Consider the following 20,184-nt stretch of genomic DNA (forward strand, 5'->3'; position numbering starts at 1 on the left):
AAATGTTCAATGATGTTTTATGACATTTTATAGCTGAGTGATATCAGACGCGTTATAATTTTTGTAACATTTATCTTTACGGCTGCGCCTGACATGATATTTATTTAATCTTACTATCTATACATGTAGCTTATTTATGAATTATGGTTCAATTGTCAATTTATCTTTAGTAATATTATCGATATTCAAGTAACAAATAATATTTGATTATAAACTTCGAACTACAATTCATATCCCGTATGGTCTAGTGGCTAGGATACCTGGCTTTCACCCAGGAGGCTCGGGTTCGATTCCCGGTACGGGAAGCTTTTTATAGTGTTTAATTTATTTTTGTGAAAATTAATTTACAATTTTAATTATGTTAAGACTTGTAAAAATATTTTTTTGGGTAAAATCTTCTAAAGAAGTAGTTTTAGTGATGTCGGAGAGCGTTGACCGAAGGTATAGCATATTTTGTTCGAAATCCCTCATAAAAGAGGTTTACGGGAATTAACTGTACAAATCTTTTTATTTAAGGAGCAATTTCGTTTTAATAGAACGAAAAAGTAAGACCGTGAGATTAGGTTTAATTTTATTTTATCTGAAATAATAATGTTGGTATTTAATTAATTTAATTTGATTTCAATGTTAATATAAATAAATGAATAATTGTTCGACATTAAAATTCGAACATTTCGAAATTTTAAGTTTTTTTTAAATTATATAATGTATTCAAGAATTGACATAATATTATGTGTGTTGTGACCCCTAATTGGATGTGATCTGTGATATTATGAGACATTGACCTTCATCCTTCGATCTTCGTCCGATACTGATAAGGAATGAAATAAACTATTTCGCTGTTAAACTAATGAGCTAACGATAAATTGTTTCTAGTGACGATAACTCTCTTCGAATGGGAACTCAGTAATACTTCGTATTGACGTCTAAATGTAATTGATATGCAGACGAGCCTGCACGATGCCAAATTAGTCTATCAAAAGATTTCGTCTGTTTTCTAATTTCATGACTATATAATTACTAATATTAGTAGTAAATAAATTTCTGTAAAACAGCCTTCTTCCAAATATATTTTTGAATAAGAATTATTTGAGAGATAAGTCATAACTTTTCCACTTGAAATACAATCTAATAATTATTAATATATATTTCTATTATCTGCATTTTTTCGAATTTAAGCATATCCTAAATAATTTCATAAATAAAACAGTTAGTTTGTTTATTTCTTTATCACGCTTTCACGTCTTAACCACTCAACATGATCGTAGAGTATGTTTCCATACTAGTTGTCAGGGGTACAGAAACAAACCCCCACTCGAGTGCGAAGTGACGGGCGGAAACTGTTAAACAGAGATTTTTTTATTATAGTTCATAATATATTAAATAAAAAATAAATAAGGAGTCATAGGACACTCGATTGGAACGAAGTTACATTCGCTTTATATTAGGTATGTATTAAATAAACAGACACGATTAAATAAATCAACAAGGATAAGGAATAATTAAATGAAACTGATAATGTTTTTATTTAATTTCCCGCGTGAATTAAAACAACCAAAAATAAATTTAGATAATATTATTTTAAATCGTATATAATTGAAAGTGACAGAGAGGGAAAGGTTTCCTGTCACATAACGCTTTATTCTAACGTGACGGTTTCTGCCAGTTCGTTCTAAAAGAACGAAAAATAACTTTGTACCAAAAAGTAAAATAATTTCGTGTTCTGAAAGATATTACAATTAGGTTGAATTGCTCGAAACTCGTTCAGTAATTTTTACAAGCACTTTAACATCCTATGAGAAAAATCTCGTTATGACATTTTAAATGTGAATAGTTTGGTCTGAGTTAACTAAATTATGAGGTTCATCATCTATACTAATATTAGAAGTATGAATACTATATATAATAACTCTATTTGTTACCTCTTCACGCTCAAACCTTTAAATCTATTTCGATGACATTTGGTATGAAGATATTTTGAGTCCTGTGGAAGGACCTTTTACCACCGGTCGAGGGGGTAAAATTGAGGGAGGCGGTTAGTGTGCTATACTTATATAGATTTAATTTTTTTTGTCTTTATTATATCTGTCATTGAAATTGTTCATATAATGTACAGTGAGACTAAAAGAAAAACGATATAAACGAAATATCATGGGATAAGCGAATTCGAATTCTATTTTTAATTGACATAAGGTATATTTATAGAGAATAGATTATTTGACCTCAGTTACGTAGAAAGAGAAAAAGTAGCCATAAACTGTTAGAAACTTTTGGCTTAATCTGATATTATTATTACATATTCAGAATAATTCAATCAATTAACTCCGAATCATTTAAGCAATTTCGTAATGAATCGTCATTGTACATGTATTGATTTTATAAATGATCAATTACGAGTTTGATAATAGGTAGGAGTGGTCACCACCAGACATGGGCCCTGTAAGAAATATGAAATATTCCTCATTTAATTTCATTTATCAATGTTCTCTATTAACTTTGGTACTAAGTAGTTATTTGGTATTAAGTAGTCATCTTCCCGAAGCCTACGCTGGTTCACACGCCCTTTAAACCGAAACACAACCACTAAGTAGTTGTAGAACCACTAATGAGTGGATAGTAGATGCCACGATGGGTAGATACCCAAATAAATTAGCTGAATAAAGCCTTACTAAATAATCATTTTCTTAGTTAATTTTCACTTAATAAATATTATAATATCTATATTTTGTGTGTAGCATATCATTCTCTATTCGCGATACAAAGTATGTCAAATATAGATTTAATAAGAGGTACGAACAAAAGAGTCGTCGAGCGTCATTCAAGATCCGCTCCGGGTGACATTAGTTAGTACGTAGTACGCTATATTTAATTCATAGCGACGCCCTTGTACTCTTTGTTCTATGAAATACCGCCCCTGAAACTGCACATCTATATGACTTACCGATATGTTGAAAAAAGTTTGCGCTTAATTTAACAAATATGTATTTCTGCTCAGATAATAACTCAGAAATTAATCATTTTACTATTTATTGGGAAAATTCGAAAGAGATGAGCAAATTTCGCCTTTTACGAAAAATAAACGAATTATCTTTTGTTTTCACTTTAAAGTTATTATAAAAAACATAAGTGCTGCGAATATTGAATTAAAAATGAAATTGAATTATGTACGAAACTGTGCAATTTTTTTCCTACCCGAGCGTAATTTTTAAGCTGGTAACTTTTTGTTACTACGTAATAATTCTCAATTTATATTTACATTTCTCTATTTTTTAAAATGAACAAGTTTTTCGCATTTTCTGGAATGCTATAATTTTACAATGACAATGCGCAAAACAAAATCCTTATCATACTGTATTGAATATTTACATATAAAAATAATATTTGTGGAAATTAAATTCTATATATTATACAATAAGTGTGAAATTTCAAGGACAAAATCTAGCGCAACATTTCTATATATGACGCTGGTTGGAAACGCCTCTAGTGCATAAATATTTTATCTTTCTCACGTACTGAGTTGCAATATTAATTTTCTATTTTTAATAATTCAACAGCAGGATCATCTTTCACATGTCACATCTTCAATGCGTATTATGAAACAAAGGCACCCGCTGTGTGTGTCTTTCTGTCTAAAGGCGATAAAAACTACTAAATGAATTTTCGTACGGTTTTCAATATATATAATAGACGGAACTACTAATGAGGAATGTTTACGTTTTAATGTAATAACTAGGCGGACGGGCAAATGAGCCTCCTGATGGTACGTGGTTACCACCGCCCGTAGACATTGACGCTGTAAGAAATAATAACCATTCCTTACTTCACACCAATGCCTCACCAACCTTCGCTAAGATGGTATGTCCCTTGTCTATAGTTAAACTGGTTCATTCACCCTTCAAACTGAAACACAATAATACTAAGTATTGGTGTTTGGCGCTAGCATATCTGATGAGTGGGTGGTACCTACCCAGACAATCTTGCACAAAGTCCTAACACGTAGTAAATTCTCTGAAATATGAGAAAAAATTCAACCCGAGTGGGAGTTTTGTATTAACGTTTCATGTAGACCATTATTATATTCTTACGAAGTCGGAACGGGTAGGTAGTACTTCTATAAGATAAATTAATGATCTGTCAGTTAACATCCTGTTCAGTTCACAGCACAGAGTATTGATCGTACCATCAATATGACGGTCGTGTTAAGTCGTTTGGGAACAAAGATGTTATGTTTCTGTAGATAATTAACAGATAACCTGGCTCTTAGAATATATTATGATGGGTCAATTGTACTTACTCAGGGCTTGCACATAGTTCGATCACCGTTTGATTATGATCTTGTTTATTTAAAGAATATAGGTATACTCAATTATTCATATGAAGAGGAAGAACACAAAATTGAAATGATCATAAATTCATTTTTACGGCCAACGCCTGATAAGTTTTCAATTAAATTATAAACACAGAAGTTGTTTAAGTGTTGTGCTTTTACTTGGTGATAGTGCTATGTGCAAACCCGTCTGTGTGTGTACCACTGACTCATCAGATATTCTCTCGCTAATCGTCAATACTAGTAGTGTTTCGGCTCGAAGGGCGACTGAGCCAGTGTAACTACAGACACAAGGGAGATATCATATTACTTTCCAACAATGTTGGTGCCCAAGGTTGGCGGTGCATTAGTGTTTAAAGGAATAGTTCATATTTACTACCACACCAATGTGTTTCTATGGGCAATTGTGGCCACGTACCAACAAGGTACCATGATTTGCCCATCCGGCTACAAACATCATAACAAAATATATATTTAAATAGTACTATTAATACAATTTTCACAGCCAACGTTTGATAAAAGTGAAGATTTTCAAATAGATTCCAAACACAGAGTTTGTTTTATACGCAAGCTTCATAGTTTCAATAAATACGTAGCGAGTAACAGTTTGTATTCCAATTTTGAGCACAATACATATTGTCTCTTGTATGAAAGTTTACAAGCTTGTAAGACAAAGCTTTGAGCATCAATAAAATAATATCTCATTGTTTGAGAGTTTTCAGTTGAAAAACCGAGAATAGTTTTAGATAAACAATATGTGATATATTCTTATCTCGCTATCATTTAAAATCAATAAAACTTAATGTATTTGTTGCATCAATTTTCGGATCGAAAATGAAACTGATTGAAACTGATTTTATTATCTTTATATTTTATGTCCGGAAAAGAAAACGAGTGCCACTGTGTGTGTGTGTGTGTGTGTGTGTGTGTATTCGTTCGGACCGTTGCTTATTAAAGAGGTACCGACACACTACCTTCTTACCGACACACTATATTCTTTAAAATGGAATAATTTGAGCTAAACAAAAATTTTATTAATTTGTATTCATTGATAGCGCTTAATCAATTTTTATTTATGCGTAACATTTTACTTGTAAAATCAAATGAAAACCACAAAAAAATCTTTTGAATTCATATTGTAAAAAAACGGTAGAAAACTGTTGAATATCAGAAGCATAGACGATTTACATATATACATGCTCACAAAAGCATACAAGCAATAAACGTATACAATAAAATATTTTCCAAGAACTTTATGTATTATACAAAACATATGTGGGAATCTTTTAATAATGAAATCAAAATTTATTTGCAGAGTTATGACGCATAAATAAATACACAGGTAAATTTCCTAAGTAAATCATAATAATATTAATTTAACAAAGAACAACCTTTAATATATCCACTGGGCTGCGATATCCATCCATTTGATGGATTTATTTGTTATTGTTTTATATGGACTTATACAATGAATAAATATATATTTACAAAGTAATATAATGTCCACATAATTCTAGTCAAATATCTACAAATCTCCATATTGGTCCTTCAGATTAGATCGATTCTCTGTTTATAGACGGCGTCTCATGAGTATTTATTTAAGTAAATTCAAAGTTATTTTTGCGTGTCTTGTAGCTTGAGAACAAAAAAAGGTGATATCTATTGACCGAACTAATTTAATTTGTCTCTTTAACACAATGAAAACATGATCCACTTAAATGTCTTCAATAGCATTTATATATAACTAGTTGACGCTCGCCGCTTTACTCGCATTTTAGGGTTTGGTCATAGTAGCCTATAAGTTTTTTTGGAGTTCAAGCTTGCTTCATATCAAGCATTCATAGAATCTCTTCAAATTCGGTTCCGTGGTTTGGCTGACACACATACATACAGAGTTCAGCATATATAATATTAGTAGAAATAAAACACAGTATAAAAAGTATATGAAAAATGAAAACGTCTTAAATGTTAGTTGATATTACCAGCAGATTGATTCGCGACAAGACTTTAATGATATTGAAAACCTAAGATGATTTTCAAAAGATGTGTTCTATTATGAAGATAAAAGATAAAAAAATATATTAAATTGTTATATTTTGAATAGGAAAATATGAAATTTACATGTGGTATGTTTTACCGTTAGGAAAAAGCTCCAACAAAATTCATGACCGCAAGAAAATTTAGTTAGTAAAAGCAGAACGTAGGTGCGTGACTTTTCCTCGTTGAATAACAATCTAAATTCCCTGGACGAAAACAATTAGCCTTACCCTATTATCAGTGGAGATAATAAAATGGGTGTTATCTCGAACAACTCACTCTAAAACAAGCTATATAAAAAGGTCCTTTTAAGAAACTATCCTGTCTTAATGTACTCTTTAGTGTAGTAGTCTTAGTAAAACTTTAATTAGGAATTAGTTTCTTTTGAACGGCATGGCATAATCCGGTGAAGGGATTTACTTGAAATTAATATCGATGCTTCTCTAGCCAGAAATAATTGTAGCTTCTATTAACTAATGTTCATGAAATATAAGTTCCTTGATGCGAACTTAGGTATCTGGCTGAACTGGATCTGAACAGCACATAAGTTACTTTTTGTCCCTGAAAATTGTTCCTAACACTTGCACGCAGACCCCGTAGGTACCTTAATCAATGATACGCGGCGGAAACTTGTAACTATATAAAATAAATAATGTTTATAAGTTTGAGCTCTATGCGTACTTAAGGCATTGTGATGGAAAATTGTTGAGTTTTTCAATGTATATATGCAATGAGTTCCTGGCCCAAAAAATAGGATAAATATGTTTGTATTTAAAATTAAACGTCGAATTTAGACGCATATTATAAGCGGGTGCGTAGATGCTAATAAATTATATCTACTATTATTGTACGTATTAAAATTGTAGTTATAAAACATCCAAACGTCTAAGTGATATCAATTTGTAGTTGTTCGTAATAGTTGTCTATAAATTACCTTAAGAGATTTAAGGTGAGACATTGTACGTGTTTAACAGTGACAATTTTCTTGTTTGACCGTGTTTAGCGCGCAGCTGGATCTCAATTCAACAAATTGAGATGAATGATAACGACGCAGACGTTTCAACAGAACACTTTCGATTAATGGCCTATTAATATAAACGTAGTGTTCGCCCAGTGTTCGAAATTCAAACATACCTAATCTATACTAAAATTATGAATGCGAAAGTAACTCTGTCTGTGTGTCTGTCTGTGTGTGTGTCACGGCCAAACTAATGACCCAAAATTGATAACATTTACTTTTCCATTGATATGAAGTAAACTTTTACTTTGTGGGAGGGCTTTGTGTAAGCTCAAGGTGCCAAGCTGGGTAGGTACCATCTATATTTTACCGCCAAACAGCACTACTCAGTGTTGATGTGTTCCGGCTTAAATTACTTTTATTTATAATTATTAGATTGTATTTCAAGTGGAAAAGTTATGACTTATCTCTCAAATAATTCTTATTCAAAAATATATTTGGTAGTAGACTGTTTTACTGAAATTTATTTACTACTAATATTAGTAATTTAATGTATAGGCATGAAATTAGAAAACAGACGGAAATCTTTTGATAGACTAATTTGGCATTGTGCAGGCTCGTGTTTACTTGGTGATAGGGCTTTTTGCAAGCCCGTCTGGGTAGGCACCACCCACTCATCAGATTTTCTACCGCGAAATAACAGTACTCGGTATTGTTGTGTTCCGGTTTGAAGGGTGAGTGAGCCAGTGTAATTATAGGAACAAGGGTCATAACGTCTTGGTTGCCGAGGTTGGTGGCGCATTGGCGATGTAAGAAATGGTTAATACTTCTTACAGCGCCACTGTCTATGGGCGGTGGTGACCACATATTATCAGGTTGCGCATTTGCTCGTCCGTCTACGTATATCATATAAAAAAGAATACCTAATAGCTTGAATGGATATATCATTATTCAATGGACATCTCAAATATAATTAACATTCTACTATTGACATGACCGTTGCATCCAATCAAATGTATTCATCCCGTGATTTATTTGATGAATTTAATTCAGAACGTTTCACCGAGATGATTTAATTGTGTCACGTAGTATTTGTATTGATAGCAATAATTACTATGTGACTTGTTTCACGTACGTCCCTGAATTCGTTAGGACATCTGTGTAATTATTATCTTATTGCCTCGTTGGTCTAATGGCTACCTTTAAAATGAATTAAATATAGCTTGGTTCAACAGAGTTGGTTGAGTTGATGAAATTATGGCTCATCTCTGTTGATTCGTGGTATATATTTTTTTTTTTGTGAATAATAAATACCATCATGCGAAAAAAATAGAAATAAAATATTTCTTTGTAATAAGAATTTATTTGTAATAAGAAATATGACGGAAGAAATTTGAGGTACGTCTATTATCGGGAATTTAATTAATGGTGCTCCGAATGAATTCAATTAAGAACTGTGCTCATTTAATTTTTTTACCCAAACGAATCTAGTCAGGCAGTACCTAATACTGTTTTGTGAAAAAAAACATTTAATGGAATTATTGGTTTACGCGGAACTATAGTAAAATCATGTAATTTGAAATTCTGTATATGAAAAACTAATAATTATAATATTTATATTATTAAGCGACAAATAAAAAAAACTTAGTTCCAAAATATATTTTCGTTCAAGGCGGAATCTTGTCAATCGCGTCGCGTTATAAGAAAATCATACATAGCTTATGGAAGCGTATGAAATATGGATTCCAAAATGAACTTATAATTAAAAGTTCACGTATTTCAAAAAAATCTAAAATTTCTGGTAAGAAACCCTAAAATTTTGGATACCTGTGCCCCGGCAATCTTGTCTGTTCTCTGAATTTAAAACTCTGAGGCTATACCTATATATAAACTCATTTCAGGCTAGTTTTACGTGTTCTACACACTAGGCCATTTTGGCTTCCGTTTCGCTTAAACTTGTTCAATTATTCGCTCATGAAACTTAGCGGTATCCATGTTGCTTTGATATGGCATACAAGGACAATAGGCACATGAATTTCAAAGGCAAGTACAGCTATTTCACTGGCTTTATCAATTCGAGTACCCTGAAGAGACTTTGATTCTAAACTGAGTTGTTCTGTCCCGAACAGATCTGTTATGTCGGAAACTGACACAAATGAATTTTCTGAAAGTGACATTTCATTTCGTTTCGCATACTAAAACAAAAAAATTAGACGTGTCACGGTACATCCGATTAGAATCAAGTGGCCGTCGCTTTATGTTAATAATGAAATAACAGATAAAATGGAATAAATGATAAAAAATAATATTGTTATTAAAAATTTCGTGTGAATTAAAACAATAATAAAAATAATCGGTTGAAAAATTGCTTACGTGATGATTTCTGCCAGATCACTCTACTTTAAGGCGCATAAAAGAAGTTCGAAAAAGAACTTTTTCCACAATTTACACATTTATAGCCTGTAAATTTCCCACTGCTGGGCTGAGGCCTCTTCCTTTGATGAGAAGGTTTGGACTCCAACACGCTGATCCAATGCGGGTTGATGGATACACATGTGGCAGAATTTCGTTGAAATTAGATACATGCAGGTTTCCTCGCGATGTTTTCCTTCACCGCCGAGCACGGGATGAATTATAAACACAAATTAAGCACATGAAAATTCGGTGGTGCTTGCCTGGGTTTGAACCCGCAATCATCGGTTAAGATGCACCCGTTCTAACCACTGGACCATATCGGTTCTCAGAACTAAAACAATTTACAACTGACAACAATATAAAAACTGAAATGGCCAGTAGTTAGAACACGTGAATCCCAGACAAGCCCCGCTGAATTTTCAAAAGCTTAATTTGCATTATATTTCATCTCGTGCTAAGCGGTAAAACACAAAAAATAAAAGCGATTTTTTTCTATGTCAAATAAAAGTTTGAACATGTCCAACGATCCTGTTTCAAGTAGCTTGGTTCAATAAGCTACAGCCATTTTCTTTAAATAGAATTTTAGCAAAGCAGTGGGATTTTTATGAGCTATTTTAAATGTACTTCACTTTTAGTTTACCAAGATCATTAGGAAAAAATTGAATTCAATGTTCCTTTATTAAATTAAGTATACTAATTTCCCAATTTTAAGAAATTTCCCAATTTTTTCTTGGTTTTAGGGCGTTGTGCAAGGTAGAACTCACTCATGAAATATTTTAACGCCCAACAGCAGTACTCAGTATTGTTGTGTTCCACTTTGAAGGGTGAGGAAGCCAGGACAACTACAGGCACAAGGGACATAACATCTTAGTTCCCAAGGTTAGTGGCGCATTGGCGACATTTCTTACAGCGCCATTGTCTATGGGCGATGGTGACTGGTGGCCCATTTGCTCGTCCACCGTACTTATCATAAAAAAAGAAAGTCCAATGTAACTACCGTAACTCACAAAATATTATGTACTCATAAAATGAATTTAATGCAACAAATTCTGAGTTTTAATATACAAATATGCTTCTATTCGTTCATGAAATAAATAATTAGTATAAAATTCGATAATGCAGTAATTAAAAAAAAATACAGTGACATTAGTCTCCTTATCTTTTATTTCTCGTAAAACTTTTGAGATAAAATGGGTTTAGCTTCTATAACGCCAGATGTTTAACTTATGAAACAAAGTGTTATATCTTTCTGAACTAAATTGTTTTATTCACAAAACTTTGCATAAAACTCGTCGCCTACGGTAAATCATAACATTTCACTTATCTGATTTTCTAAACAAAACGTATCATTTTTTCTTGATGTTGATGCCATGCTTGATGTTTTTCTTTCACTTTTTTAAAATCAATGTCTTAATCCTTTTGGATCTGATAAATACATCTCAGGTATGTTTAAGTTAAACTAATGGATTCTAAAAATAATTAAAACCAAGTACGATTTTAGATAAAGCAGGCATCTTTGCTTTTACAAATTAATGAATTGCGTATTATTTTAATTATTTATTAATTAATACACAAATATGTCCCACAGTAATAAACTGTTGGATAATCGCATTGTGTAAAACAAACTTTATTTTTAATTCACTATAGGCAGACCAGCATCTGAACCACTTGACACTTGATACTAGTGACCCTCGCCTATAGACACTGGTGTTGTAAGAAAAATAAATGATTCCTTAAACAATCACTACTAACCATTGGATCAAAGTATCAAATACATTCAATTTACTTGTAAAGTAATTACTATACCAGTCTTCATACAAGGTTAAAACAACCTTCAACCTTTTAAATAGATATACTAATTATCTTGAATTTAAAATCATCTTGCGTACACCTCTCTCACTATGAATAAGGAATTATTCATAACATCATACAGACCGTTAATAAACCTTGAACTATTGAATTTATCTTTCGCTTTAATAAACATTGCTAACATTATTCTAGAGAACATGGAAATAAGTTCATTGAAATTTATCGACACTTTAGATTAATTTGAATGACGTAAATATAATTAGGTTACCTACTTAAGCCCTATAATAAAAATGCTCCTCCTAATAGCCAAGAAAATCTTGTTGACACTTTTGCGAACTTACTGCATTTTTTTTTAAATATTATATGTGGGCAACGGGCAAGTTGCTATCTGATGGTAAGTGATCAGCACAGCCAATAAACATTGGCTCTGTAAGAAATATTAACCATTTCTTAAATCACAAATACATCACCAATATTATACATATAATAAAAATGGAGTGTCTGTTTGTAATATTAAAGTAACCGCTTTTTATTAAATGCGTAATATGTATGTATACACGGTACATCTACCGAAAGAACATTTTTTTTTTCAATTTTTGACTGCCTGTCTGTTTGCTCCGGTTAATCACGGCAGGACCGATTTTGACGTGACTTTCACTAGTAGATAGCTGATATAATAAGGAGTAACTTAGGCTACAACAATAACTTTTTTTAAATTCAAACGTGCACGAAGTCGCCGGCACAGCTTGTTTGTAAATATTATATTTAACCAAATCATAATTTTTCCTCTCCTTTGATGATTGAGAAAAATAAATGTATCGACATTTCGTCTAGTTGGTTCGATCACTTGTTACATTGTTTTGATAAAGCCATGCCCTATTAGAGCGCCAGAGATAACAAGATTAAATGGCTTAGGGGCCGAATAATCTTCTCATGTTATTGTATTTTTTCCATATATTTCCTTGAGTTTGTATATTCTTACATTAAGATCTGAAGAAAAACATTGATATTTAATAGTTTGGGGGAGCCGTTAAACAATATCGCTGTATTTAAGTATATATTATACATTCAACCAATTTGGAAGTATATGTTAATGTTGTAATACAGGCCAATATGTACAACATTTGTGTTTTGAGTCGAGATATTAGGAATAAATTGAAACTTACTCAAGAAGACTACTAAACAAAGATAAATTTAAAAAAAAGAAGTCTTCATCGTTTATTTATTTTTTTTTATTTATGTAATAGGTAAATGGACGTATGGGCCATATTTGTGGTCACCACCGCCCTAAGACATTTGTGCTGCAATTCATATTAACCATTTTTACATCATATCAATGCGCCAACAACCTAGTGCCTCCTGTTCCACTGGCTTACCTAATCGGTGTGCAATAGTACTAAGTTTTGCTGTTTGGTAGAATATCTGATGAGTGGGTTGCATTTACCCAGACTTGCATAAAGCTCTACCACAAAGTAAAGTTAGTCGAGTTCAGTGCAAATTGCAAATGCAATCTTTCGACAATTCGCAATCCAAAAATTTAAATGATGATTCTGCCTAGCAATAAAACCATGTAAGCATATTAAAATAACATCAATCAAATTATAAATAAAATACAACATTGAAAGTACGTCTTTGAAAAGCCAAAATAAAATTTAAAAAAATTGAAGACTATAATATTTTTTGTTCGTACTATTTATTGTTATAAGAAATAATATTTTTTTCCTGTCGGGCTCACTGGGAGCGGTTAAAATTGATCGTTTTTGTAATTCAATTTGAATATAAGGCTCAAGCCGTTATATACAATTAAGCGGAAGCTGAAGAGTAATAGACGAATTATTTATTAACTATTAACACTACATACATTTGTACTAAATTATAATTCCAATAGCACAGGCTTACTCACACTAATCAAATGCTGCCAGTGTGATTTGTTTGGTATCGGCACACAAAACCTTACTTTAAATATTCCGCTTAAGTCGATTATGTTATAATTATGTAGATTTCAGTTCTCACGATCCGAAGGCGTGATTGCTTTAACTCGTAAAGCTAAGAAGAGAATACGAAACTACTAATTGAATTAACTCTTTAGCCTAATATCTATGAGAGAATTTCAAGATGCTATTCAATTATTATTTATAACGTTAACGTTATTTTATTTTGATTTTTATATTCTTTTTTTTTTATATATTATTAATATAATATATAATATTTATTCGGTTTTACATATATACAAATAATAACTGATATTTTTTGGTGCTTGAATTTATATAGTTTAATTTCAGTAGTTTAAGATTACGAAATAAAATCACGTTTTATAATAATTCTCCAACAAATCTATTTTTCAATAATTTGCAATCATTTCATTATTTCTCGTGACAGATCAATCTTTTTTTAAAAAGGAAGTATTTATATGTATTTATGCCAGTCTTAAATAGTGTGCCAAATAAAATAGTATTAATTAAAGTTTAACAAATTATTAAACAACTAATTTATAAGTACATAATAATGTAAAATAAATAGTTTCGATTATAACCATTATATGTAATCCATACTATATTTAATATTATAAATGCCAAAGTAACTCTGTCTGTCTGTCTGTCTCGCTTTCACGCCAAAACTACTGGACCGATTTCAATGAAATTTGGTCCACAAATAGTCTAGAGCCTGAGAAAGGACATAGGATTTTTATTTGGAAAAAATGTTGTAAAGGGTTGAAAAGGGGGATGTCGCAGAAGGAAGCCGCGGAGCGGGAGCGGGAAGAGGATGCCGCTGCAGACCCGCTCCGCCGAAGACGACCGGGGAGGAGGAAGAAGCGCTACGCGCACCTTCTCCCCCCGCCTCAATAGGCGTCGCAGGGACTAGGGGGGGTCTCAGTACCCCGAGAACCCCCTCTAGGTGTTGGAGGCCCGCATAGGCGGGTCGACCGTCAGGGCGTCACGGTAGCATGCGCAAGCGATCCCGTGGCGCCCACCGAAAGACGGAGAGGGTACCGCTGGTTTTTTAGTGGGTAAACCCGGCGTACCTGGGCGCGCTCGGCGTCCAGGGCTCCGGGGAGTCCCACACACCCCCCCACCTTCCATCACGTGGGGGAAGCGCGTAACGCGTTTTTCCAGCGAGAAAAAAAAAAAAAAAAAAAAAAAGGGTTGAAAAGGGGGATGAAAGGTTGTAAGTTCTTGAAAGTATCATTTTTAGAACTAGAAGCATAAAACTTATATTTTAGGCTGTACACTTATAAACTAACGTATCATGACACCCACTAAGGAGCGAATTTTGGAAATTCTACCCCTATAGGGGTTGAACGTTTGTATGGAAATCCGTATTTTTTAAGTTAGAAACATTAAACTTTATTTTTGGAATACTGATTGAAAAGGAGTAGATACTTATTTAAGTATTTCGGCATATTCTACCCCTACGGGGGTGATATAAGGGTTGAAAGTTTGTATAGAAGTCCGTCATTTATTGTATATGTATATTAAGATAGAAACATGAAACTTTATTTTTGGGATAATGATAAAAAATAAGTAGATACGTATTTTAGCGTTTCTAGATAATCTACCACTAAGGGGGTGAAATAAGGGTTGAATGTTTTTACGGGTGTCAGTCATTTATAAGTTAAAAACATGAAACTTTATTATTGGGATACTGATCAAAAATAAGTAGATACGTATTTAAGTGTTTCTAGATAATCTACCACTAAGGGGGTGAAATAAGGGTTGAAAGTTATTATGGAAGTCAATCATTTTTAAGTTAAAACAATGAAACTTTATTTTTGTGACACTGATAAAAATGAGTAATTACGTAGTTAAGCGTTTCTCGATATTCTACCTCTGAGATGGTGAAATAAGGGATGAAAGTTTTTATGGAAGTCCGTCATTTTTTTTAAGTTAAAAGTATGAGACTTTATTTTTGAGATACTGATTAAAAACAATTAAATACGTATTTAAGTCTTTCTAGATATTGTAACGGACTATACTATTACATACTATATATAGACTATACTATTAATATTTACATATATACGTGAGAATGAATTATTGTTATTTTAATTCATAATTTTTTTATATATATAAAATATAACATCAGTCGCAGCGCCACCTACTGGGTTCAATATAAGCCGTCCGTAGACCCAATTAAGCGCATATTAAAATTTAATCAAAATTGGTCGAGTTGTTTTGGAGAGTTTACATACATACATATATATAGAAACAAAAACATACATATAAATAAATTCATGAGATTGCATAGTAAATGTATACATATACATGGAATAATAAAGGATATTAAAAGGAATGACATTATATTAAACATACTTTTTTTTCATACGTTTTTTGTGAAATCGTTCGTGTATTCAAGGATATGTTCAAGTATTGGCGAAGACAATGACGTGCCACTTTTTGAGGACAAATCTCGGCGCCAGCTTTTTTTTCATACAAAATTCTATAGATTTTAGGTTGACCCGCGCCGAATGTCAAACTCGTTGCGGCGCATATATATGATGCTTGACAGCTCGGACAAATTGGACGCGAGGAGCGATGCGCTCGCCGCATCGGCCGCGTGCTATAATGCATATCAAATTACATAATTAGAATTGATACTAGGCGGTGCAGCTGTGCGGGTTATACTACGAGGCTGCTAGCTATGGTTGATTATTCTGAAAAATTACAGTGGCGCAGATCCGCGTGTCAGTGTAGTGCTTACTCATATATCAATGGTGGATGCATGGCAAAATATAATTATAATGAGAATGTGCTTCGTGCACTTTACCTATAAATGATACAAATGACGGTATGGCAGGCCGTCATATGAATAAGTATTCTTAATGAGACATCATATTTATTATATAAAAGCGATATAAAGAAGGTCGGGGTTTACCTCGAACAAAATATAATAATGAAATTAATATGATATAGAAACAGTTTTATGGTAGCCGACTTGCGAGAATATCTAATTAAAAATACGTATGTACTGGGCGATACATACTGATGGCAGAGGGTTACCTCGACGACTATTAATTATGAAATTTAAATCAAGTATATTTACAAATAGTAACAAGGCTATAAATAATTATTGAACTACCTTCAATAATAATTAATTTGTTTAAAATAACTAAACATATTGCTTGTCAACTTTGTCTTCCATGTTGCAGATTCTTGTGAACCGTGAGCGAAGCAAGTTGTAGCGATATTATATTGTAAAACTGTGACGATCGACGGATGTAAGTTCCTATAGCGGTCGAAATCAATACTCTTCATGTAAAACTGTGTCGATCGACGAACGCAAGTTCGTAAAGTGGTCGTGATAAAACTCTTCAAATATTATCAGTAAACAGATTCAAGTTTGGTATAACTGTTTGGTACGATCACGACGACAACGATCTAATGATGTTGATGTTTTAAGATTTTTAATGTTAAATAAAACCTTTATAATATATTTGTACTATGCACATGCAAAATGATCGCGCACGAGTACTGTACTGAATATACTCTGGTGGATTCTTGATGATTCGACGCGTGGTCTGAGGCTGTGTGACTCGACCGAGAGTCGCTGCATTAGTGTCCCTCGTGGCGATGTCGTCTTGAAATTGCTTAGGTGATGCAGTTGCGACGTTGAGGTTACTGTACAACGTCTTCGGCGATACGGTTGTGTCCCTCCTTCTGTTACTAATGAGGCTGCCTACATGAGATAGTTTCGAGGTTTAAGGTTACTGTATAACCTCTTTGGCGATATGGTAATGTCCCTCACTTTGTCTTACCGGATTGCTAGAACACTACTGTATGATGTACTATGTACTATGTGGTACTGAGCTATGGCTGGTTGACGTTACGATGTCGTTATTGATGTCTCTCATCAATCAGTAGTACCAGAATCACGACCGAATGTTGCAGGGCGTTGCGGAGGCTGTAATAATGCTGAAGTGATACGTTCATGCAGTGAAGGACCCAAATAATGGATTTCATCCAGGCTGGAAAAACTATATATGGCGCATTAATCGCTTTATACGAGAAGTGTCGTTTGTAGCAAAATGTTCGTCCTTTTAGGGACGCCTCCTTAGCTCAGTGTTAAGGATATTATAAGAGACATTCTAGTAGGACACCTAGTTTAGTAATAAGGATGCGTATATCTCTTTGAAGTTGATAATCACGTGCAAATAATTATCTGAGTTCTAAGCTGGTTTAGATAATCGACTATCGGGTGTGTGCCTGTTGTAGGCTAGAGTTAAGTATATCCACTGTATAGTTTTAAGTAAAACGTGATACGCGAAGCGTATATAAGGTTTATAAGCTAGTTAAGAAAACGTTCGATTTAGTTATGTCTTAGTTATAAGAAGAATAAGATTATACGTTTATAATATATATTCATACTTTATAACCTACTACGGTAGAAAATATAACAAATTATGTTGAATCCACTTAAATGATTCCTATGCGGTAATCTATGACTTTCATTGAATATTATTCCACTATGTTTGGAATTATTACGTTTTATTTTATGAATAAACGACACTCTGCGACAGTGGATATAGCAACGTTTTGCTTGCATTAGGCCGCCTTAGCGTGCACTTGAACTAGTATGAGAAACAGTGATTTAATGCAATGATAATCCAGGGTTTAAACCATTGACTACAAATTTTCTCAGCTATGACTGATTGACTATTTATGGGACTTTGATCCTTATTTTTATTATTATTGTTGTAGCATTGGCTACTTTATAAACACCGCAGTAATGTGAAACCCGCTGTACAATGGTCTAGTTTGTTGACTTATTTATAAGTCTAATCGTCGATTTGAATAACGTAGTTATTACTGTGCTATCCGCTGGACTACGGTCTAGTTTATTTATAAGACTATTAGTCTTTTATACACCTCAGCTACGGCTGTCATACCTGCTGGACTTTAGTTCTAGTTCATATATTATTTAACAAAGTGTTGGCACACTATAAAATTGCACTTCCCATGTTCGAGGAAGGTTCATCGATCTATGGTTGGAATCTACAGTTGATGGCGGACGCGGGGCCAGTTCAACCTCCTCCCCCTTTTATATTTTTCAAAACAGTTAAATATATAAAGATGGGTAGGAGCGATATCCTTAATCAGCTACTCGTAAGAGGTGTTAAAGGAAATGGGACCGGTATCTCATACATTCGATTATTATTATTCAAATTAATTAAACAGAATATTTATATTAAAACGCATTTAAAAGATAAATCTGGTTTTATTTGACTCCTCTATAATCGATTGAACTTATAATCTCTGACGCTCTAAAAGAACACGGTTATTACACAAAATCAACGTTATATGGATCCTAACTAATTAGACAAAATCACGAGCCAAACGGATACTTAATTATAAGAAATATAAACGTAAAATTATATTTTAACTAAGATAGGCAGGGAATAGTCACAATATTCTACCTCTGAGGGGGTTAAATAAGGGATGAAAGTTTTTATAGAAGTCCGTAATTTTATTAAATCAATAACATGAATCTTTTTTTTGGGATACTGATTAAGAATGAGTAAAGGGAAAAATAGGTGTTGACATTTCGTATACAGGTTAGTCTGGAAGTCCGTCATTTTGAAGTTAGAAGCTCAAAATTTTATTTTTGGGCTACCAATTAAAAATGAGTTGATTCGCATTTAAGCGTTTCTGGATATTCTACCCTAAGGGCTGAAATACACACCAATGGGGTATACAAGGAGGTCTTAAATTTACGTAATATTTTAAGTTAATTTGTAAATATATTCATATTCTACGCGAGCGAAGCCGCGGGTAACAGCTAGTAATGTGATATAATTAATTATGACATCCTATGACGTAACACCGTATTGGAGGCTAGGGCTAGTCGCTAACAATAGGTTATAATTTTAACATCTAAGAAATATCTAAAGCTTATAATCTCATAGAATATATTTTTAATAAAATCGAAAGATGATCAATCATGGCTATAAAATAATATATTGGACCCATAAAACTATTTCTTGTGGTCGAAAATATTATCAAAAATTATTTTATGTCTTTTATTTTCAATAATGTTTCCAAACGTATTTTTATTTTTAGCTAATACCAAAAGTAATTATGACCTTTAGGTTCAAAGATGATTTCGATTCGCATGAAGTCAGATTAACGAGATACTATTTATAGTAGATAAATGAAAGCGCGCTTTATTGCCTCCACTACACTGTACACACACTGGTGACAAGGAGTCTGGTTAGTTTTTCGTCTAGAGAATCGAAATTGGGATTCAACGTGGAAACGTTGCTGGAATTCTTGTGATCACCCTCCGCGGTTGTATGGAAGCTATTTTAAATTTTGTTTTGTTATAAAAATAAATATTTAATAACAAAGTATCATTACTACATTATTGAGGTTTGCCGTAATGTAAAAATCTTTAATCTAAAAATAAATCTCTTACTCTTTACTATTTATTTGAATATTACTATTTTTTTATATAATATTATTATCCGGAAAAACAATAACAGTACTATTATTAAGTTTTGAATTCTATTTATTACATATGAAATTACTGTTTTATTTATATTACAATGATTGAAATGAAAAAAAAGATAAATTTCCCGTACCGGGAATCGAACCCGAGCCTCCTGGGTGAAAGCCAGGTATCCTAGCCACTAGACCATACGGGA

General features: G+C 32.8%; 2 non-coding genes across 2 annotated transcripts; one reads left to right on the top strand and one right to left on the bottom strand.

Moving 5' to 3' along the window:
• The first annotated feature begins 233 nt into the window (after nucleotides 1-233).
• Nucleotides 234-305, top strand: Trnae-uuc (transfer RNA glutamic acid (anticodon UUC)). The gene has a single exon. It is a non-coding gene; the product is annotated as a tRNA-Glu (tRNA).
• A 19,807-nt stretch (nucleotides 306-20,112) lies between these two features.
• Nucleotides 20,113-20,184, bottom strand: Trnae-uuc (transfer RNA glutamic acid (anticodon UUC)). The gene has a single exon. It is a non-coding gene; the product is annotated as a tRNA-Glu (tRNA).

The sequence above is a fragment of the Vanessa tameamea genome, chromosome 7 (assembly GCF_037043105.1).
Source record: "Vanessa tameamea isolate UH-Manoa-2023 chromosome 7, ilVanTame1 primary haplotype, whole genome shotgun sequence".
Classification (NCBI taxonomy): Eukaryota; Metazoa; Arthropoda; class Insecta; order Lepidoptera; family Nymphalidae; genus Vanessa; species Vanessa tameamea.